This window comes from Chiloscyllium punctatum, chromosome 52 (genome assembly GCF_047496795.1).
Source record: "Chiloscyllium punctatum isolate Juve2018m chromosome 52, sChiPun1.3, whole genome shotgun sequence".
In the NCBI taxonomy this organism is placed as follows: domain Eukaryota; kingdom Metazoa; phylum Chordata; class Chondrichthyes; order Orectolobiformes; family Hemiscylliidae; genus Chiloscyllium; species Chiloscyllium punctatum.
Genome location: NC_092790.1, coordinates 48404073 through 48427551, shown reverse-complemented (window position 1 = coordinate 48427551; position 23479 = coordinate 48404073). Strand labels below are relative to the sequence as shown.

Genomic DNA, 23479 nt, shown 5'->3' with positions numbered 1-23479 from the left:
GAAGGAGAGGAGGGAAGGAGAGGGGGAAATTGAGAGGGAAGAAGAAGAGACGGGAGAAGGAGAGGGGCAGGAGGTGGGAGAAGGAGAGAGGGGAGAAGGAGAGAGTGGAAGGAAAGGGGAAGGAGTGAGTGGAGAAGGAGAGGGGAGAACGAGAGGGGGAAGGAGAGAGGGGAGAAGGAGGAGTGGAAAGGAGAGAGGGGAAGAAGACAAGGAGAAGGAGAGAGGGGGAAGGAGAGAGGGGAAGGAAGGGGGAAGGAGAGAGAGAAGGAGAGAGGGGAAGGAAGGGGGAAGGAGAGGGGAGAAGGAGAGTGGGGAAGGAAGGGGGAAGGAGAGAGGGAGAAGGAGAGAGGGAATGGAAGACGGAAGGGGAGGGGGAGAAGGAAAGAGGGAGTGGAAGACGGAAGGAGAGAGGGGAGAAGGAGAGAGGCGAGAAGGAGAGGAGGGAAGGATAGGGGGAAGGTGAGAGGGAAGAAGGAGTGAAGGGAGAAGGAGAGAGGGGAAGGAAGGGGAAAGGAGAGAGTGGAGAAGGAGAGAGGAGAAGGAAGGGTGGAGGCGAGAGGGGAAGGAAGGGGGAAGTAGAGAGTGGAGAAGGAGAGTGGGGAGAAGGAGAGGGGAGAGGAGAGGGGGAAGGAGAGGGGGAAAGAAGGGGAGAGGAAGAGAGGGGAAGGAAGGGGGGTGGAGGGAGGGGAGAAGGAGAGGGGGGAAGGAAGGGAGAAGGAAAGGAGGAGAAGGAGAGAGTGGTGAAGTAAAGAGGGAAGGAGAAAGGGGAGAAGGAGAGAGGGGGGAAGGAGAGAGTGGAGAAGGAGAGTGGGTAGAAGGAGAGGGGAAGGAGAGGGAGAAGGAGAGAGGGGAGAAGGAGGGGTGCAAAGGAAGGGGGAAGGAGAGAGGGGGGAAGGAGAGAGGGAAAGGAAGGGGGTAGGAGAGAGGGGGGAAGGAGAGAGAGGAAGGAAGAGAAAAGGAGAGGGGGAGAAGCAGAGACATGGGTAGGAGAGAGGGGATGGAAGGGGGAAGGAGAGAGGGGATAAAGAGAGCAGGAAGGAGAGAGGGGGGCAAGGAGAGAGGGGAAGGCAGGGGGGAAGGAGAAAAGGGGGAAGGAGAGAGGGGAAGGAATGGGCAAAGAGAGAGGGGAGAAGGAGATTGGAGAAGGAAGGGGAGGGGAAGGAAGGGGGAAGGAGAAAGGGGAGAAGGAGAGACGGGAGGCGGAGAGGGGGAAGGAAAGAGTGGACAGGGAGAGAGGGAGGAAGGAGAGATGGGGAAGGAGAGAGGGGATGGAAGGGGGAAGGAGATGTGGAGAAGGAGAGAGAGGGGGGTAGGAAAGAGGGGAAGGATAGCGGAAGGAGAGAGGGGAGGAGGAATGAGGGGAAGGAGAGAGGGGAGAAGGACAGAGGGGAGAAGGAGAGAGGGGAGAAGGAAAGAGGCGAGAAGGAGAGGAGGGAAGGAGAGGGGGAAGGTGAGCGGGGAGAAGGAGAGAGGGGAGAAGGAGAGGGGGAAAGGAAGGGAGAAGGAGAGAGGGGAGAAGGAGAGGGGGGAAGGAGAGAGGAGGGAAGGAGTGAGAGAGGAAGGAAGGAGGAGAAAGAGAGGGGACAAAGAGAGGGGGAAGGAGAGAGGCGGGAAGGAGAGAGGGGAAGGAAGGGGGAAGGAGAGAGGGGAAAAGGAGAAGGGGGAAGGAGAGAGGGGAAGGAAGGGGGAAGGAGAGGTGGAGAAAGAGGGGGGAAGGAGAGAGAGGGGAAGGAAACGGGAACAACTGGGGAAGGAGAGAGGGGTGAAGGAGAGAGGAGGGCAGGAGAGAGAGGAAGGAAGGGGGTCAAAGAGAGGGGAGAAGGAGAGAGGAGAACGAAGGGAAGGAGGTAGAGGAGAAGGAGACAGGGGGAAAGAGAGATGGGTTAAGGAGAGAGGGGAAGGAAGGGGGAAGGAGAGGTGAGGAAAAAGAGAGGGGGGAAGGAGTGAGAGGGGAAGGAAAGAGGGGAAGAACTGGGGAAGGAGAGAGGAGAGAAGGAGAGGGGGGAGAAGGAAGGGGGAAGGAGAGAGGGGGGAAGGAAGGGGGAAGGAAAGAGGGGAGAAGGAGAGAGGGGGAAGGAGAGAGGGGGGAAGGAGAGAGGGGAGAAGGAGAGGGGAGAAGGAAGGGGGAAGGAGAGGGGAAGGATGGGGGAAGGAGAGAGTGGGGGAGGAAGGGGGAAGGAGAGAGTGGAGAAGGAGAGTGGGGAGAAGAGGGGGAGGAGAGGGAGAAGGAGAGAGGGGAAGGAAGGGGGAAGGAGAGAGTGGAGAAGGAAAGAGGGAATGGAAGAGGGAAGGAGATAGGGGAGAAGGAAAGATGCGAGAAGGAGAGGGGGAAGGTGAGAGGGGAGAAGGAGAGAAGGGAAGGAGAGGAGGAAAGGAAGGTTCATGGAGTTGGGAATGCTGGGAGGGATAGAGAGGTTTACAGGGATAAGGATGTTTGTAGGACAGGGCTGGATTACACAGACAGGGACTGTTTCAGGGAGCTGAGCAGATTACAGAGATAAAGAGGTTTGTATCATCTGGCGGAACAAACAGAGATATGGAGGATCATCGTGACTGAAGATGTTTACAGATATAGGAAGGCTTAGGTTCTGGGGGTTATTTAGACATGGAGGGTGTGAAATCTGGATTCGTTTTTGAGAGATTGAGGTAGCAAGTTTGGTTGGAGACAGTTTCACAGATAAGGGAGCATAGCACAAACAGAAGGAAGTTCCTGCGGTCGGGAGGGTTCAAGTGGAGAGTGATGTTTACACAGATGGGGGGGGAAGAGCTGGAGGTTATATAGATGGGGAGGTGGATGAAGATACAGAAGGAGCTTAAATTGACAGTGTGGGTGATAGTGACGGGAGGATGTTACATATTTAATGAGTCTTGTAGGAACAGGATCGGGAGGGGCACAGGCATTGGAGTGGGATCGACAGATCAGGAGTGTTGCAGGGACCTGAGAGGATAACACAGATAGGGATGGTGTTAGGGTCTCCACAGACTGATGGCGTTTTAGGGACTGGAAGAGGTTATGTAGAGAGGGAGGGCTGTAAGACTGCCGGAGATTATGGAGAGTTGAAGATTTGGAGCAGTTCACAGAGGAAGTGTTCTCCAACAGGAGTAGGTCACAGATAGTGAGGGCTGTGTAGCCTGAGAATGTTAAAGAGAGGGAGAGCTTTCGTGTCCGGAAGAGATTACACTGACAGGAACAGTTGAAGAGACTGAAGCAAAAATGCATGGAGAAGGTTACACAGATAGGGAGGTGAGTAGGGACTGAAGGTGAATACACAGACATGGAGGGTTGTATTGTTAGACGGAGCTGAGAGGGATCGGGACTGGTGTAGGGATTTACACAGATAGGGAAGGTTGTGTTTTTGGAGAAGGTTACACTGATACAGACATTGTTAGGGAGCGTTTAATGGGCTACAGAAGAGCTCAGAGAGAATGAATTCTGGTGAGTGGCGGAGATTACAGACACAGAGATGGCTGTCGGGTTGAAAAGACCTTCTCAGTGCTGTAAGGCTGAAGGGACGTTACATTAATAAGGGTTACCTACACTTCAGGACTTTTTTGATATAGAGAAAGTCTCAGAACGGGATTGTCAAATGGAAGTATAGACAGTCCAGATGAGTTTACAGAGATATAAATGTTTTTGGGGGTTTCAGGATGGAACAGTGATTGGGAGTGCTGTAACAAATGTCAACAGTTATCGGGAGGGTTCTAAAAGCCGGAAGAGGTGACAGTCATATTGATCGTGCTAAGGACTGGAGAAGCTTACATCGCCAAGGAGTGTTTTAGAGACTGTTGGAGATTACATATAAGGAGAGTATTGGAGATGAGGCAAGGTTCAAGAGACAGGGATAGTTGACAGGACTGGACAATAACCTGAATGGAATCTCCACAGTGTGGAAAAAGGCCATTCCGCCCAACAAGTCCACACCAACCCCTCTAAAGACCATCCTAACCAGACCCATCCCTCTCCCTGTCCAATAAACCCTGCAGACCTCGTGGTGAACTCACCTAAACAACACTTGCCTGAATACTACCGTCAATTTATGATGGCCAATCACGTATCGTGCAAATGTTGGACTATGGCAGGAAACCAGAGCACCCGGAAGAAACCCACACAGTCGGGGGGAGAACATGTAAAGTCCACACAGAGAGTCGGCCAAGGCTGGAATTGAAGCCAGATTCCAGTCACAGTGAGGCTGATTATACAGAGCACTGCAGAGATTGGACTAGGTCACAAAGTTCACAAGGGTTTATTGGAAGAGGAGGAAAATATAGTCAGGAACAGGAGAAGCTTAGATAGATGGTGTCCATGAGAGGGACTGGAGGAGGTTAACGCAATAGGGAGGGTTGTGCATTCTCTCGACAATTAGAGGTAGGGACGGTTGGGGAGACTGGATGAAGTTAGTCATACTCAGAGTTGTACACACTCTGCGTAAGGGCAGATGGAGTTTACTTCTGATCACTGTGAGGTAATGCACTGTGGGAAGTCTCATAAGTGAAGGATATACATCATGAAGGGTAGGTCCTCCTGGAGAACTGAGTAACACCGGGACCTTGGTGGGCAAGGCCCTGGATGTCTGAAGGTGGCAGCACAGGTTGACAGGGTGGGGAAGGCACCTGAACTGGGAGCAGGAGGGGGACCCACATCCTGATGGGGCGAATTGTTAGAGCTGCTTGAGAGGATATAATCGAATCTGGCAGGGTGTTGCACCTTAAACAGTCATAAGACCAGAAAGAAGATTGAGGTTGGTGCACAAGTTAAAGACAGCAATTTCAGCAGACAAGGCAGGCAAGACCATAGCAGGAAATGGGGGAGGGGGAACTGATGATTAAACTGCATTTATTTCAATGCAAGGGGCCTGACAGCTAAGGAAGATGAACTCAGGGCATGGATTGGAACATGGGACTGGGATATTATAGTTAAAACAGAAACAAAGCTGAGGGAGGGACAGGACTGACAGCTCATTGTTTCAAGGTGGAGATGCTACAGGAAGGGGAGGCAAGAGAGGACGCGTGGTGGTGGGTTTTGATTGCATGAAACATTACATCAGTACCTAGAGAGGATATTCCTGTGGGATCACCCAGTGACGCTATGTTCGTGGAACACAGAAATAAGAATGGGTCATCACTCTGACACGATTGTCCTACTGACCCCGAATAATCAATGGCAGACTGAGGAACAAACATATCAGGAGATCTCAAATATCAATCAGAATAATAGGGCTGTTATGGTTGGGGTTTTTAAACTTTCCAAAGCGAGACTGGGACTGCCAGTGTTCAATGTTTGCAAGGGAGGAATTTGGTAATTGTGTTCCAGAAGACTCCCAATCAATATGTAAATGGCCTGAAAAGAGAAAGGGGCAAAACCTGACCTCCCCTTGGGAAACAAGGTTGGAAAAGGGACTGAGGTGTGAGTGGGAAAGCATTTTGCCAAAGTGACTCAAGTCTATTAGCTTGAAAATAGCGATGGAAAAGGACAGGACTGCTCCACAGGTTCAAGTTATAAAATGGGGCCAGACTAATCTTGATAATATTAGCCAGGAAGTCTCAAAAGGTGACTGGGGAGTCTATTTGCAGGGAAAGGGAAGTCTGGCAAGTGAGAATATTTTAAAAGTGAGATAAACTGATCGATCAGCGCCAGCATGTTCCTGTTTGTGTGCAGGTCAATGCTGACAGCATTCGGAAACACTGGCTGTCTATTGAGGGTCTCGTCAAGGAAAAGGGGGCACATGTCAGGTATAGCCAGCTGGATCAAGGGAATCCCCGAGGATCACAGGGACTTAAGGAATACACTTTGAGTAGAAATCAGGAATGCAGAAAGGGTACATGAAATGGCCTCAGCAGAGGATGATAAGTAGAATCCAAAAGTGATTGTAGAAATATATTAAGAGTAAAAGAGTAACTTGAGACAAAATAGTGTCCCTTAAAGATCAATGAGACCATTGGTGTGTGGAACCGCAGGATATGGCTCAGAACTTAAACACATTTTTTACTCCAGAACTTACTGTGGACAAAGACTGGGGAACTCAGGGAACAAGAGTAATACGTTAGACCACATTCGCAGTTCTCTGCAATTCCAGTATCCCCGCTATAGGAAGGATGTTGAGAAAGTTGAAAGTGTTTAGAAAAGATTAACAAGATGTTGCCAGGATTGTTGCTGAATAAGCTGGGGTTATGTTCCCTGGAGCATCGGAAATTGAGGGGTGACCTGACAGAGGTTTATATAAACATGAGGGATATGGATTGGGTAAACAGTCAAGGTCTTTTCCCAGGGGTTCGAGAGTCCAAACCTCGAGAGCATAGGTTTAAGGTTGAAGGAGAAAGGTTTAAATGGCACTTATGCACATTGTGATGTATGTATGGAATGAGCTGAGAGAGAATGTAGACGATACTGATACTATGACAACATTTAAAAGGTATCTGGATGGGGATATGAATAATAAGGGTTTAGAGGTACATGGGCCAAATGCTGGTAAATGGGATGGATTTATTTAGATCTTCTGGTCAGCATAGATGAGTTGGACCAAAGGGTCTGTTTCCATGCTGTACCTCTCTATGACTTAAAAAGTTATGGAAGAGTTGGTGCTGGAGATTTTACAACACAAAGGAATGGAAAGACCCAGGACCTGAGTGTATCACAGGACATTGTGCGATGCTAGGGAAGAAATTATAGAGCCGCGAGCAAAGATATTTCTACAATTGACAGCCATGTGTGATGGGCTGGAAAGGCTGGAGGGTGGCATAGTGGGCAGTGAAGGAGGTTTTTTGAGATTGCAAAGGGATCTTGATGAAATGGGTGAATGGGCTGAAAAACTGTAGATGGTATTCAATCTGAATAAATGCGAGGTAGTGCACTTGGTAAAACAAACAAGGGTAGAGCTTGTACAATTAATGTTCGGGCCTCGGTTAGTATTTTAGAGCAGAGGGACCTCCGGGTTCAGGTACATAATCCTTGAAGCTTGCATCACAGGATGGATAAGACAGTGCTTGGCATGCCTGACTATTGCTCAGTCCATTGAGTGGTGGATTTGCGACGTCATGTTGAGATTGTGCAGACATTTAGGAGGCCTCTTCTGCACTCCTCTGTCCAGTTCTGGTCGCCCAGTTATAGGGAGGATATTATTAAGCTGCAGGGTGTCCAGCAGAGATTTACCAGGACATTGCTTGATCTGGAAGGCTTGAATTCTGTAAAATGGCTGGATCGGCTGAGTCTTTTTTCACTGGAGCCTGGAGTTTGAGATGTCATGTTATAAAAGTTTATTTTTTAAAAATGAGATATAGATCGATTTAATGGTAGTTGCCTTTTCCGTAGGATGGGGGAGTCTCAAGAGGAGAGACCACATTTTTAAGGTTAGAAGAGAGATTTGTTCAAAAAAAAAGGCATGGGGGCAAATTGTTACACAAAGGGTGTTTTGATTGTGGAATGAACTTCCTAAGGAAGGGTGGACGTGGTTACAATTACAACGTTTAAAAGACAGAGATACTAAACGAATATTTTGCATCAGTTTTTACTGTGGAAAAGGATATGGAAGATATAGAATGTAGGGAAATAAATGGTGACACCTTGCAAAATGTCCATATTACAGAGGAGCAAGTGCTGGATGTCTTGAAATGCATAAAGATGGATAAATTCCCAGGATCTGATCAGGTCTACCCTCGAACTCTGTGGGAAGCTAGAGAAGTGATTGCTGGGCCTCTTGCTGAGATATTTGTATCATTGATAGTCACACGTGAGGTGCCGGAAGACTGGAGGTCGGCTAACGTGGTGCCACTGTTTAAGAAGAGTGGTAAGGACAAGCCAGGGAATTATGGAGCAGTGAGCCTGACGTCGGTGGTGGGCAAGTTGTTGGAGGGAATCCTGAGGGACAGGATGTACGTGTATTTGAAATAGCAAGGACTGATTAGAGATAGAGATTTGTGTGTGGGAGATCATGTCTCACAAACTTGAATGAGTATTTTGAAGAAGTATCAAAGAAGATTGAAGAGGGCTCAGCGGTGGATGTGATCTATATGGACTTCAGTAAAGCGTTCGACAAGGATCCCCATGGGAGACTGATGAGCAAGATTTCATTTCACGGAATACAGGGAGAACTAGCAATTTGGATACAGAACTGGCTCAAAGGTAGAAGACAGAGGGTGGTGGTGGAGGTTTGCTTATCAGACTGGAAGTGGAGTGCCACAAGGATTGGGCCTAAGAATGGTGAATAGCCAAGGATAAGGGAGTCCAAAACTCAAGAGTACAAATGGGACGTAAGACAGCAAAGAATTGAAGAGGGAGCTGAGGGGCAACATTATCCACAGAGGATGGTGCACAGACTGCCAGGGGAACATGGGAGAAACAAGAACAATGACAACATGGAAAAGACATTTGGGCAGGTACATGGAGAGGAGAAGATTTGAAGAGGTAAGGGCCGAACGCAAGCAAATGAGACTCATTCATTATAGGAAACAGGGAGAGCATTGATGAGTTGTACCACAGGTTCTGTTTCGTGCTGTATCACTCTGTATCCAGTTAAAGAAGATTGCAGTACCAAAATAAAGCATGTTGTAGACACTGAAGCAATTTACAGTGATAAGGATGGTAGTCTGGAATGCAGTACATTTCAAATATGTGGAGGACTATCGGGAAGGGAGGTAGTTACAGGGACAGGAACTATTATAGGAGTTAAAAATGACTGAAGACACCCGTGTACAAGCCATGCTATAGACACAAAGTTGCAGAGTAGTGAGTCTTAGCACAGTGATGGAGGGAGAACACAGAACAGAAAGATCCCAGCCAGCATTCCCAACCTCTCGACGGAGGCCTACTCTCCCCTTTGTTGTCCTGATGCTCACTAAGACAGCGCAGGCCTGGATTGATAACTCTGAACTCGCCATGCTGTCTCAGTGCAACATAAATTAAAGTAGAGGTGGTGATTGAGTCTGGGGTGTGTCTGTACTGTACTGTGCTCCCCATCCAGCACTGTATCTGTGTCATGTCCTGTTAGCGATGTTTGGAGCCCTCTCATTGCTCCCTGCTCTGTGCACTCTGAGTGATTTTACCTCACGGCAGGATTTATTGAAGACTCCACATCTCCCTTCCCTTTGTCTCTCTGGCTGACCAAACATCTTCAATGAGGTATTGGACGAGACCCCCAGCAATTGGGAGGTCTATTGAGTCAGGAACTTCCTAAATACCTAAAGGAGACAGAGAAATAGACAGAATAGAAAATTAGACTGATGCAGTGAGGGTTACACATAGAGAATGGAAATGAGCCCCACAGATATCTGGAAAATCCCACTCCATCCCTGGGTTGTGCTGTTGCATTTCTCTGGAGTGGAGAATTCTGTTGGCTCAGGATCTGGAGTAACTGGAAGAGTGGGAGGCGCTGACAGCGGCAGCAATTAGACTCACACAGTCAGGGATACCACATGGAGAGAGACTGAGTGATATCACCAGAGTGCTGCAAGACTTCAGGATCACACAATCATGTTGGAAGAACGGGTTTAGCTTCATGATGCCCTGGTATCAGTGCTCAGGGATGAGCAGCCAGTGAGCAGGCGAAGTGATGGCCGAGTGGTATTATTGCTAGAGTATGTATCCAAAACCTCAGCTAATGTTCAGGGGAAGAGGGTTTGAATCCCACCATGAGAAATGGTGGAGTTTGAAATTAATAATTTTAAAAATAGTAATTAACAATCCATAAATAAATATGAAACCATTGCTGATGTACAAAAATACCAAATACTTCTCCTTTCGAGAAGGACATCTGCTCATCATCACGTGATCTACACGACATACCCACAGCAAAGTGTTTGCCTCTCAATTACCCGCTGAAATGGCCGAGCAAGTTACTTAGCTCGAAGGCAGCTAGGGCTGGGCAAGAAAGGCTGGCCAGCCAGAGACACCCACATCCCATACCCGATTTAATAAATAATCCATTAGGATGGTCCCACTGGAACTGCACCGGAACCAGTGTCCTGGCCAATCATGTCGGTAGGTTTCTGTGACAGGGTTTTAAACTGACACAGAGGATGCTTGGACAGGGTTCAGGTGAAACGAGCTTTCCAAATGCAAAGAGAAAAGGTGAAGTATGGGAGCTGCATGGGAATGTGACTGAAGACAAACAGAAAGGAACAGGATGGGACAGAGTTTAACTACATCAGGGAATGTACATCAGGGAATAGGTCTGTGACAGGAAATATTAGGAAAGAGTAAATTATGTTTTTTTGGAATGGGATAATGTCTCTTCAACAAGGTAGATGGATTTGTGACACAGAGATAAAAGAGATTTAGACACCAGAGAGACGTGGTTACAGGGCGAACAAAAGGTGGACATAAATATTCAATGGTTCACAACCTTGTGCAAACTCAGGCAAAATGGGTAACGCTAACAATAATGGGTAACAAAGGCATTACAGAGAAAGCATTTGACCTCAGATCATGAAGTAGAGTCAGTCTGAATGTAAATTCGGGTTACTACTTGCAAAGGACACAAGCAGCAGAACAGTTTTGGCCACCGAACTGCATTCCATTGCACATCACTGCATTAAACAGGAACTCATTGGAATTTTTTAACAAACACATTGTGATAATTTTGGGAAACTTCAATATTCACATAATCTGGGACAGTCACACTGACAACAGTGATATTGGAAGAGGAGTTCAGAAAAAACTTTTTTCGGTGTTTTTTTTGAATAACAAATTGTGCAACTGGCTAGGGACATAACTATCTCAGAGCGACCGTTGCGTGATCAAACTTAGTGAATGAGTAATGTCACCTGGAGAGATCCTCAGAGAAATTGTAATAAAGTGCAGTTTAAAGAAATATAAAGTTTTAAAGTGAACCACAGAAAGGATAAGCTACAACTAGAAACAAAAACAGCCAATGACATGGGTTCGAGATGAGAACTGACCAAGGTAAACAGGCTAAACAGACTGAAATATGTGCCTGTACAAGAACAGTTTGAAGGAACAGTGTAAATCACTCAACAAAAGACCATTCCATTGAAACAGACAAAATCTCAGCAAGAAATTCCCACCAGCCCCTCATTCAGGACAAAATGGATCATATTACATTATGAGGCTTAGAAGATCACCAAAAAGTACTTAAAATCCTGAAGTGAGAGAATGTTCTAGGAGTAAGTGTTAAAGGGATTGCAAAGGGTCTGCTCGCAAAGGTTGGGCAGTGGGAAGAGGAATCAGTGTAAGGGTTTAATGTCACAAAAGGAACAGTGAGGGGTGAAGGTGCTGGAGATAGTGAGAGTGTTACAGAGAGTGGTCAGGACCTGAACGGTGTTACAAAGCCAGTCTGCATTTCTGCAGCTGGAGGGGTTTGCAGAGGTAGGGAGGGACATATGTATTTTTATTCATTCATGGGATGTCGGTGTTACTGCTAATTACACAGAGGACAGCTCAGAGTCAGCCATATTGTCGTGGGTCTGGAGTCACATGTTAGCCAGACCAAGTTAGAATGTCAGATATTCTACACAAAAGGAGGTCAGCGAACCAGATGAGTTCTTCCCACTGATCAACAATGGTTTTATGGTGGCCTGACCAATGTCTTGTACAGATACAACATGGCGTCCCAACTCCTACTGTTAATGCTCTGCCCAGTGAAGGAAACCACCCCAAACACCTTCTTCACCAGCCTGTCTATCTGTGCCACCACTTTTAAAGAACTGTGTACCTGGGTCACTGATTGACAACACGACCCAGGGCTCTAACATTAACTGGAAAAGTAACACCCAGGTGTGTTTCACCAAAATGACACAATTCACATTTATCTAATTAAACTCTATCTGCTATACTTGAGCCCACTATCCCAGCAGTACTGTTCATCCTGTTGTATCACAGATGACCTGTCCAGTTTACCACCAATTTCAGTGTCACCCAAAAAACTTATTTAATTTACTTACCAATATTCCCATCCAAACCATTTATCCAAATGACAAACAACAGTGGACCCACTCCACCGCTGGTCACATGTCTCCAGTCAGAAAAACAACATGTCTCCCATCACCCTCTGTCTCCTACCATCAAGACCAATTTTCTGTCCAGTTGACTAGCTCCTCCTGAATGCCATATCCTTTCACACTGATCTGACCTTATTACCCAGTTTACCATATGACACGTAGAACACAGAACAGTACAGAACAAGACCCTTCGGCCATGATGATATGCCAATCTTTTATCCGACCGTAAGATAAGAAAAAAGTGGCAGACAGAGTTGAGTTCAGATAAATGCGAGGTGCTGCATTTTGGGAAAGCAAATCTTAGCAGGACTTATACACTTAATGGTAAGTTTTGAGGGAGTGTTTCTGAACCAAGAGACCTTGAGGTTCAGGTTCATGGCTCCTTGAAAGTGAAGTCGCAGGTAGATAGGATAGTGAAGAAGGCGTTTGGTATGCTTTCCTTTATGGGTCAGATTATTGAGTACAGGAGTTGGGAGGTCATGTTGCGACTGTACAGCACATTAGTTAGGCCACTGTTGGAATATTGCGTGCAATTCTGGTCTCCTTACTATTGGAAAGATGTTGGGAAACTTGAAAGCGTTCAGAAAAGATTTATAAGTATGTTGGCAGGGTTGGAGGATTTGAGCTATAGGGAGAGGCTGAACTGGCTGGGGCTTTTTTCATTGGAGTGTTGGAGGCTGAGGGGTGACCTTATAGAGGTTTACAAAATTATGAAGGGCATGGATAGGATAAATAGACAAAGTCTTTTCCCTGGGGTTGGGAAGTCCATAGGTTTAGGATAAGAGGGGAAAGATATAAAAGAGACCTAAGGGGCAACTTTTTCACATAGAGGGTGGTATGTGTATGGAATGAGCTGCCAGAAGAAGAAATGGAGGCTGGTACAATTGCAACATTTAAGAGGTATTTGGATGGGTATATGAATATGAAGGGTTTGGAAGGATATGGACCAGGTGCTGGCAGGTGGGACTAGATTGGGTTGGGATATCTGATCAGCATGGACGGGTTGGACCGAAGGGTCTGTTTCCATGCTGTACGTCTCTATTACTCTAACTTCCATTCCCTTCATTTTATTATCATCCATGTGCCTATCCAGAAGTATATTAAATGTCCCTAATGCATCTAATTTTACTGCCACCGCTGGCAGTGCACTCCACATACACCACTCTATATGTAACAAACCTACCTCTGAGATCTCCCCTTAAGCATCTGCTAATCGCCAGAAAATTATAACCCCTTGTAATAACTACTTATGACAGGGTAAAAAAATCTCTCTCTATTCACCATCTATGACTCTCATCACCTTGTTCACCTCTGCCATGTCACCCCTCACCCTTCTTCACTCCAATGAGAAAAGCCTTAGCTCCCTCAACCTTTCTTCATAAGACATGTTCTCCAGTACAGACAGCATCCTGGTAAATCTCCTCTTCACCCTCTCTAAAACTTCCACATCCTTCCTGTAATGAAGGGACCAGAACTGAACACAATATTCCAACTGGGGTCTAAGCAGGGCTCTATAGAACTGCAACATAACCTCACGGCTTTAAAACTCAATTCCCAAACTAATGAAATCCCACACAATATATTCCTTCTTAACAAGCCGATCAGCTTGGGTGGCAACGTTGAGGGATCTATGGATCTGTTCCTCCACACTGCCAAGGATCCTACCATCAACCAGGAATTCTGCATTCAAATTCAATCTTCTAAAATGAATAACTTCACACTTTTCCAGATTGAACTCCATCTGCTACTTCTCAGCATCTTGTCAATGGCCCGTTGCAACCGACAACAGCCCCCCACACTATCAACCACTCCACCAACCTTTGTGTCATTGGGAAACTTACTAACCAACTCTTCCACTCACACATCCAACTTATTCATAAAATCACAGAGAGCAGAGGTCCTGTAACCTCTCCCTGCAGGAAACCACTGGGCACTGAGCTCCAGGATGAATGCTGTCCATTTATCATCATCGTCTGTTTTCTGTGTGCCAGTAATCCTGTACCCAGACAGACAGGTTTCCCTGTATCCCATGCCTCCATACTTTCTGAATGAGCCATAAAGGTGTTTCGTCACATTCTCAAAAGATTGATTAAGAATTGTCAGGCATGACCTGCCCCTTACAAAACCATGCTGACTATCTCTGATCAATCTATGGTTTCCTGTCTCTCAGAGTCTTCTCCAATAATCTGCACACCATAGACATAAGACTGACACGTGTGCAATTCCCAGGATTATCCCTATTCCCTTTCCTGAACAAGGGAATAATATTTTCCTGCCTCCAATCGTCTGGTCCAACTCCAGTGGACAGTGAGGGTGCAAAGGTCATCACCCAGGTGCGCAGCAATCCATTCCCTCGCTTCGGATAGTAACTTTGGATGCATCCAGTCTGGCTCAGTGACTTATCTTTTACAAAATTCTCAGCACATCCTCCTTAACATCCACCTGTTCACGTACATCAGCCTGTTTCACACTGTCCTAACAAATGACAAGGTCCCTCTCAGCAGTGAATACTGAGGCATAGTATTCATTAAGGACCTTGCTTACCTCCTGTGACTCCAGGCACAAGTTCCTTCCACTGTCCCTGACCGGCCCTATCCTCACTCTGGCCTTGCTCTTGTTCCTCCCATAAGTGGAGAATACCTTACGGTTTTCCTTAATCCTTCCCAACAATGCTTTATCACGTCCCCTTCTAGTTGCCCTAAGTCCAATCCACGGTTTCTTCTTGGTACCTTCAGAGAATCCCTACTGTGTGGAAATGGGCCATTTGGCCCAACACCTCCATACCAACCTTCCAAACAGTATCCAACCCAGCCCCATTCCCCCACCCTATTACTCTCCATTTGCCCTAACTACTGCGCCACACCTGCACATCCGTGAACACTATGGGTAATTTAGCATGGCTGAGTCACATAATCTGCATATCTTTGGGCTGTTGGGGGAAACCACAGCACCTGGGGGAAAAACCATGCAGACACGGGAAGAATGTGCAAACTCCCCACAGACAGTCGCCTGAGGCTGGAATCGAAATGGAGTCAGTGGTGTTATGAGGTCGCAGTGCTAACCACTGAGACACCGTGCCACCCATTGTAACTCTCTGGAGCCCTGTCTGATCCTTGCTTCCACGACCTTAAGTAAACTTTCTCCTTCCTCTTGACTAGATGCTAAAGTCCATGTGGACAACGTTGACTGCTCTGCCTTCATCTATCTTTGGCCACCTCCTCGAAGAGTCAATCCGGTTTGTGAAACGTAATTTTCCAATCACAAAGCCCTGCTGACCATCTCAAATCAGCCCTTGCCTTTGTAAATGTAAGGAGCTCCTTTCTCTCAGAATCTCCTCCAACAACTTCCCCATCACTGGGCTCACTGGGATGTAATTTCCTGGCTTTTCCCTGCAGCCCTTAAGTGATGGAACAGCATTCACCGCCCTCCAGTCTTCCAACACCTCATTGTGTCTGTGGATCATATAAATATCTCTGTTAGAGACACTGCAATCTCTTCCCTAGCTTCCCACAATATTCTAGGATCGACCTAATGAGCTGCTGAGGATTGATCTACCTTTATTTGTTTTAAGATTCCAGCACTTTCTCTTCTCTGGTGAGGATTCTTTCCAAGACATCACTATTTACTTCCTCAAGTTCCCGAGCTTCCATGTCTTTCGCCACAGTAAACACTGACAAAGATTATTTTGTCTAATATCTCACCCATCTCCTCTGGTTCCACACATGGGCGACCTTATGGATCTTTAAGAGGCTCTATTCTCTACCAAGTTACTCTTTAGCCCTTATTGAAACTTGCGTAAAGGCTTCTGAGAATTGAAATACATCATATCCCCCGTACCACGACACCTTGCTACGCCATTACAATTCTGCCACAAATTCACACCAACAAATTAAATTCAACAGGCTCAAAAACAAATTCTCTTTAAATCAATTGGCTTTCTAAGTGGCCAGTTATTGTATATTGACATATCATTTCTAACAATTTCAGTTTGCTCCTGACTTATTGTTAGGCTAACACTATTTGGTTTCAGACTGACAGCAGAAAGGGTTGAGGGAGTTCTTGTTTATCAATCTGAAAAAGGTAGCTCACAGGGTCAGCAGGTAATAAAGAAGGCAAATCAAATGCTGACATTTATTACAGAGGGAATGGAGTCTAAAAATAGGCAGGTCTAGCTAAAACTATGCAAGGTACAAGTCAGACCACACCTCGAATATTATGAACAGTGTGAGTGCCCGGAGGAAAGATATTGTTGCATTGGAGGCAGTCCAGAGAAGGTTCACTCGGCTGATCCTGGGAATGGAGGGATTTTCTAATGAGAAGAGGTGGAGTATGTTGAGGTTGAACCCATTGAAGTTTAGATAATGAGAGAGAAATGGAATGAAACATCCAAGATTCTGAGGGAGTCTGATCGGGCAGATGCTGGGAAGTTAGTAAATAGAACAGTAGAGCACAGCAACAGGCCCTTCGGCCCACCACGTCAATGCTGTCCAATGTACTATTCTAACTCATACCATCTGCTTGCACATGGATCTAGATCCCTCTATTCTCTGCCTGTTCATGTTTCTGTCTAAATCCCACTTCAAACCTTTACTCACATTTCTGCTTCTACGACCTCCCTCGGTAACATCCACTCTACGTGAAAAAAACTTGTCTCACACATCTCATTTAAACTTCCTCTTTCTCACCTTTAACATATGCGCTCCAGTATTTGAAACTTACACATTGGAAAAGAGATTCTGACTGTCTACATTATTTATCCCTGTTCCAAATGTTATATTCCTGTACCTGGTCACCTGTCAGCCTCTGATAGTCTCACAAAACAATCCAACTTTGTTTAATTTGCTCTTACACCAAACACACCCTTAAAAACCCTAATACTGGCAACATGCTGATAAAACCCTTTTGCACCCTCTCCAAAGCCTCCCCATCCTCCCTATTATGTGGAGATGAGACCTGCACACAGTACTCCAACTGTGGCCAAACAAATGTTTTATAGAAATACAGCATCAGATGCAAACCACTATCCCCAACATTGTGACTGATGAAGGCTAGTACTCCATTTGCTTTCTTTCCCATCCGAAACACTTCTGTTGCCATTTTCTGGGAGTTACTGACTTGCACCAAAATTCTTCTGTGTATCAATATCCCTCAGTATACTAATGATCTTTTTGAATTTGACATCATCTCACACTTGTCCAGATTAACTCAATTTGCCATTTCTGTCTATCTCTCCAACTGTTCTGTAAACTCCTGCAGATGTTAATGAATCAGCGAAACAAAGGTTTTGTGGAAAAGGCAGGAAAGTAGAGTTGAACAGTATCAGATCAGCCATGATCTGATTGAAGGACAGAGCATACTCGATGGAATGGCCTCATTCCCCTGCTACATCTCATGGTCTGAGCACAAACTCAATATATCCTGCATAATATTATGGGTCTCTGCTCACAAAACTCCGTTATAATGGGATTATTGGATATTTATTAGTACACAGCATTTGATCTACAAATATGATATGATGTTATAGAAAACCATCTTACATACAATCCAGGATTCTATCCATCACAGCACTGATAGTCAGTGCTGTATCAGTCGGCATGGAGACCACTGTCACACACAGTTACTGTACTGCCCTTGCCATAAGTACATTCAGTGTCCTGACTGTAACCATATTGACATTCCCATCACTGGTTGGTGCTTACAAAAGAATTCCTGCTAACGGTTGCTGCTGTTTGCTTATTCTCAGCTCCACTTTTGATATTCAGATCCACATTACTTTCTCATCAATGCATTAAACTCATCATTCCTTCACAAGTTGTTGGCGTTTTTCCTAGTCTGCCTATTGGGACTAGATTGGGTTGGGATAGCTGGTCAGCATGGATGGGTTGGACCTAAGGGTCGGTTTCCATGCTGCACATCTCTCTGACTCTATAACTCTGTCCCAACAACCCTTCAGTTTTCACTTCCCAGTGATGGTCATTCTGCAGCTAAATCTCCGAAATGACAGTTCCATCATATCTGATCACTGTCATTCCTTCTCCCTTATGGCGAATACAGGGAGTCATTCCTCAGTAGTGGGGGGTTGAACAGATGGGTAGAGATTACAGAGATAGGAAGGCTTACAGGGGCTCGAGGATGTTAAGAGTTAAACAAAGTTACATCTGGTCAAGAATGTTCATGGGACAAAGGGGTTTGAGGATTGGAGGCATTTACAGAGATAATGTAGCTGGATTAGATTCTGGAGATAGAGATAAGGGTGGATGTAGGGAGAGGCAGGCAGTTTGAGAGGCACAGACGGGGAGTGTTTCCGGGAGAAGTGTATTGTGAATACTAACAGAGATATGGAAGATTGTCGTGACTGAAGAAGTTTACAGTTATAAGAAGGCTTCTCGGTTCTGAAGGTTACAGAGATCAGAAGGCAATGGAGAATGCCAGGTTACTTGGTTGGAGACAGTTACACAGATGGGGAGGGTTGCACAAACTGAAAGAGGTCCCTGTGGTCGGGAGGGGTATGCTGTCGGGAATGAGGGTGAAATTTAACAAGATAAAGGTCAAAGAATTGGAGAAGGATTAGGAGATTACAAATTTTTCACAGCTAAGGAAGGGTTGTAGGAGCAGGAGAAGAATACATAGGTAGGGACGGATGGAGAGGTTAAAGACAAATACATTGACATGGAGGGTGGTATTGGTGGGAAAAGCTCAGAGGGATAGACAAGGCTGTCAGGGTTTACAGGGATGAAGGAATTTAGTATCTACTGCAGAAGGTTAGGGATTAGGGTGTTAGGGACTGGAGAACCTGACAGAGACAGAGACAGAGACAGAGACACAGAGAATGATGTGGACGAGAGGAGATTTCAAACAGAGGAAGGATTATCGGGACTGGAGAATATTACAGAGATCACTAAAACAGCATGGGCCAGGTTTGATGCCTGCAATCCGCTATGCTGTCGCATTGAGGAGCAGTACAGCAGAGGTGAAAGCAGGATCCTCACAAGATGGTGGAAATGAGGCCTAGAATGTTGCTGTTCCTTGACCAGCTCTGTATCTATGTCCGGTCTTCCAAGTCTGAATATAGAAGTCTACTACCTCCACCCTGTGCTGTTTACTGTGAGCGATCTTACCGGCTGCAGGAATTACTGAAGGATCCAGATCTCCCTCTCCATCTCTGTCTGGCTGACCAACCAGTTTCAATGAGGTGATGGATGAGACAGGAGTTAGGAACATCTTGAGGACCTGCATGTGACAGAAATAGACAGAATGGGAAAGTAGACTGATGCAATGAGGATAACACATGCAGAATGGCGCTGAGTCCAGCAGAGATCTCGATAATCCCATCCCTTGCCTGTGCTGCTGCATCTCTCTGGAATGGACAATTCTGTTGACTCAGGATCTCAGACCATCTTTAAGAGGGAGAAATGCTGACAGAGGCAGTAAATAGACCGACACAGCGAGGGGCACCACATGGAGACGTACTGAGTGACAGCACATGATTAGATTTTGTATTAACAGGGAATTGATTGAATTTGTAACAAAGACACTGGGATAATTGTGAGGGGATTCAACCTTCCTATCTCATCATCTCTTTGGCAGTGGTTAACAGATGAGGCTGACTCTCTCCCACTCTCAGTGGGGGTGGGGGAGTCTGGAGTTGGCTGTACAGACCGATGTGGCCTTCCACAGACTCTGTTACACTTGAGGCAGAAGGTGGACATTGAAAGGGGGTTGGTGAGGCGTTGATATGACAGCGCGCTCCTTGTGCTGTTTTCTCCTGGATTCCCGTTTTCCCCACAGTAAGTCTCGAGGTGCTCGACACCTTCCCAATGCTCCTTCCCCCTTCAGACGGTCTTGGCCGATTTGATTAAGAGATGAAAAAGAACCGATCAATTCTGAAGTAACCAACATTTAGAAATGTGGAGGAGTGCAGGAGGAAGAGAAAACATTGTCAGTGTTTAATTAGAGTAGCGGAACAGGGAGAATTGAAGGTGCTGGAGGTGGTGAGAGTGTTACAGAGAGGGGCAAAGGCCTGAACAACGTTACAAAGCCAGTACGGATTGCTGCAGCCAGAGCTGTTTGCAAAGGTAGGGATAGATATATGTATTTTTCATTGATTCATTCACGGCCTAAGGATGTCACCGGTTGGTCCAGCATACATTACACTACTGCTAATTGCCCAGAGGCAGCTCAGAGTCAGCCATATTGCTGTGGGACTGGAGTCACATGTGAGCCAGACCAGGTAAGAATGTCAGATATCCCTCCCTAAAGGACATACGTGAACAAGTTGATTTTTTCCAGATAATCCACAATGTTTATACAGAGGCCTCACTAATGTCCTGTACAGATACACCATGACATCCCAACTCCTACTCTCAATGCTCTGCCCAATGAAGGGTAACCCTCCCAAACGCCTGCTTCACCAGCCTGTCTACTCGTGATGCTACTTTCAAAAAACTGTGTACCTGCATCCCTGGGTCACTGATTGACAATGGTACCCAGGGCCCGAACATTAATTGTACAAGTCCAGCCTGATCTGCTTTACCACACTACAACATCTTGCATTTCTCCACCTGTTATTCCTAACCTCACTGGTCCAACAGTACTCTTGATCCATTGTACTCTTCGATAATCCTCTTCACTGTCCACTTTATCACCAATTTCAGTCTCACTCACAAACTTGCTAACCATGACTCCTATATTATCATCCAAATTGTTTATATAAATGATGCACAACAGTGACCCAGCACCGAACCCTATCGCACACCGTTGGTCAAAAGCCTGCAGTTTGAGCAGAAACCCTCTATGAGCATGTTCTGTCTCCTACCGTCAATCCTGTTTTGTATCCAGTTGGTGAGCACTCCCTGGTTATGTCTGATCTAAACTTACTAACCAGTCTGCCATGCAGAAACTTGTCAAAGGCCTTGCTAAAATTCATGTGGACATCATGAACTGCTCTGCTTTGACCTCTCACTTGTCTACCTCCACACTCAGGTTTGAAACATGATTCCCCATGCACAAAGCCATGCTGATGATCGTTAATCTGTCCTTACCTTTCCAAATGCACGATGATCGTTTCTCTCAGAATCTCCTCCAACAACTTACCACCCTTGCCATCAGTCTCACTGGTCTGTAGTGGCTGTTGATGATGCAAATATCTCTGGGAGGGGCCCTCTAATTTCCTTCCTCGCTTCTCACAAGGCGCTGGGATACATCTGATCATGTCCCAAGGTTTTATCTAACTTTTAGCATTTTAAGACATCCAGCACCTCCTGTTCTCCGATGTGCACTCTTTCCAAGACATCACTATGTATTTCCCAAGTTCCCGAGCTTCCATGTCTTTATCCACAGTAAATCCGAATGCAAAATATTTGTTCAGTATCTCACCCATCAGCAGTGATTCCACACAGACAGCTTCATTGATCTTTCAGGGGCCCTATTCTCTCACGAGCTAAGTTTTAGCCCTTGTTGAAACTTGTCAAAATGCTTCTGAAATTTCAAATATCCCTCCACCGCAACTAGCCTCCCCCACCCTTATCTATTCTGCATTTATGGTCACACCAAAATATAGAATACAACAGATTTAAAAATATTCCCCTTTTATAAAATCATACATCTCCTATTGTTTCTAAACATCCAGTTATCATTTATTGTCATATCCTTTATAACACATTCCAGCACGTTCCCAACTTACTGTCAAACTAACACCGTTTGGTTTCAGACTGACTGCACAAAGGATTTTGGGAATCCTTGTGAATCAATCTGAAAAAGGGAGCTTACAGGATCAGCAGGTAATCGAGAAGGCAAAGGGAATGGAGTTGAAATATAGGGAGGGCTTGCTAAAACGATGCAAAGTACAAGTCAGACCACACCTAGATTATATTGAACAGTATGCGTGCCCTAAGGAAAGACATTCTTGTATTAGAGGCAGGCCAGGGAAGGTTCGCTCGGCTGAGCCTGGAGATGGCAGGATTTTCCAATGAGAAGAGGTGGAGTAGATTGACCTTGAACCTATTGGGATTTTGAAGAATGGGAGAGAAATTGAATGAAACATCCAGGATTGTGAGGGGCTTTGACAGGGTGGATGCCATGAAGTTAGAAACTAGAACAGTACAGCACAGTAATAGGCCCTTCGGCCCACCATGACTGTGCTGACCATTGTGCTATACTAAACTAATCCCATCTGCCTGCACATGGGCGATATCCCTCTATTCTCGGCCTGTTCATGTTTCTGTCTAAATGCCCTTCAAAACTTTACTCTCGTTGCCACCTCTCCCACCTCCTGAGCAGCTTCTACCCTCTCGGTAAAGACAACTGGTCTCATTCATCTCACTTAAAACTTCTCACTCTCCCTTAAACCGAGGTACCCTAGTATTTGATATTTCTACATTGGAAGGAGGATTCCAACTATCCACACTATTCACGCCTCTTCTAATGCTATATGTACCAGGTCACCCCTCAGTGTCCGATACTCTCGCAAAACAATCCAACTGCGTCCAACCTCCTTACAGTAAACACATTCTCATCCAGGCAACATTCTGCCAACCCTCTGTTGCACGCTCCCCAAAACCTCCACATCCTTCCTGTGGTGTGTCGATGAGAACGACACGCAACCTTCCAAACATGGCCGAATGAAGTTTCATTCAGTCACAACATGACATGCAAACGTCTGTACTCAATACTGTGACCAATGAAGGGAAACCTACCATACTCCTCCTTTACCACCACATCCTGTTGTGTTGTTATTTTGAGGGAGCTATGGATTTGCATCCAAGGTCATCTGTTTACCAATGTTTCCAAGTAGTCAATTAGTGTACTTCTCTCTTCCATTTGACTTCATAAATGCATCACTTCACACCTGCCCCGATGAAATTCAATTTGCCACATCTCTGCCCAGCGTTCCAGCTGATCTACACACTGCTGCAACCTTTAACACTCTTCCTCACTATCCACAATTCCCCTAACTATCTCTAATCATTACGTGCCTTTCCAAATGTCGTCTGCAAAATTACTAATCAAACTGCTCACCTATCATCTGAATCACAGATATAAATTACTCACAGACATCGCAGCACTGATCCTTGTGAAACAGCATTGGCCACAGACGTCCAATCAGAAATTCACCACTCCACATGCCTCTGTCTACTATCACCAAGAAAATATTGCATCCAACTTAACAACGAGCATGGATTGTGATTTGATCATCCAGATCCCCCTTGCTATTTGGAAGCTGTCCATTCAAAATGATTCTATATTTTGATTAAATACAGATTAAATTGGCTGTCTCACTAATGCGCTGACTGCGTCCTTTCTTCACAACAAAACAGGACCTTGTTTGGTTTTCTGCTAATCCTGCCTAAATCCCTACAATCCCTCAATAATCACATTGCTGTCATGATCATTCTGCAGCCACACCTCCTCAATAACAGTTCAATCATATCTGTTATCTTCAGTTAATGCTGTCATTCCATCTGCCTTGTTGAAAATGCATGGCATGTGTCACCGAGAGAGGGCCTTTGAGGGATGGTTAGAGGTCATAGAG

At 45.8% G+C, this 23479-nt stretch overlaps 2 long non-coding RNA genes across 6 annotated transcripts in view; one reads left to right on the top strand and one right to left on the bottom strand.

Moving 5' to 3' along the window:
• The window catches only part of LOC140470862 (uncharacterized), a 1231916-nt gene that overhangs the window by 1050533 nt on the left and 157904 nt on the right, over positions 1 to 23479 (top strand). The gene's annotated exons all lie outside the window — the stretch shown is intronic.
• On the bottom strand, positions 8797 to 23080 carry LOC140470963 (uncharacterized). The gene is made up of 3 exons (XR_011956812.1): positions 22999 to 23080; positions 19068 to 19179; positions 8797 to 9171 (listed from the first exon to the last, which is right to left on the bottom strand). It is a non-coding gene; the product is annotated as an uncharacterized lncRNA (long non-coding RNA).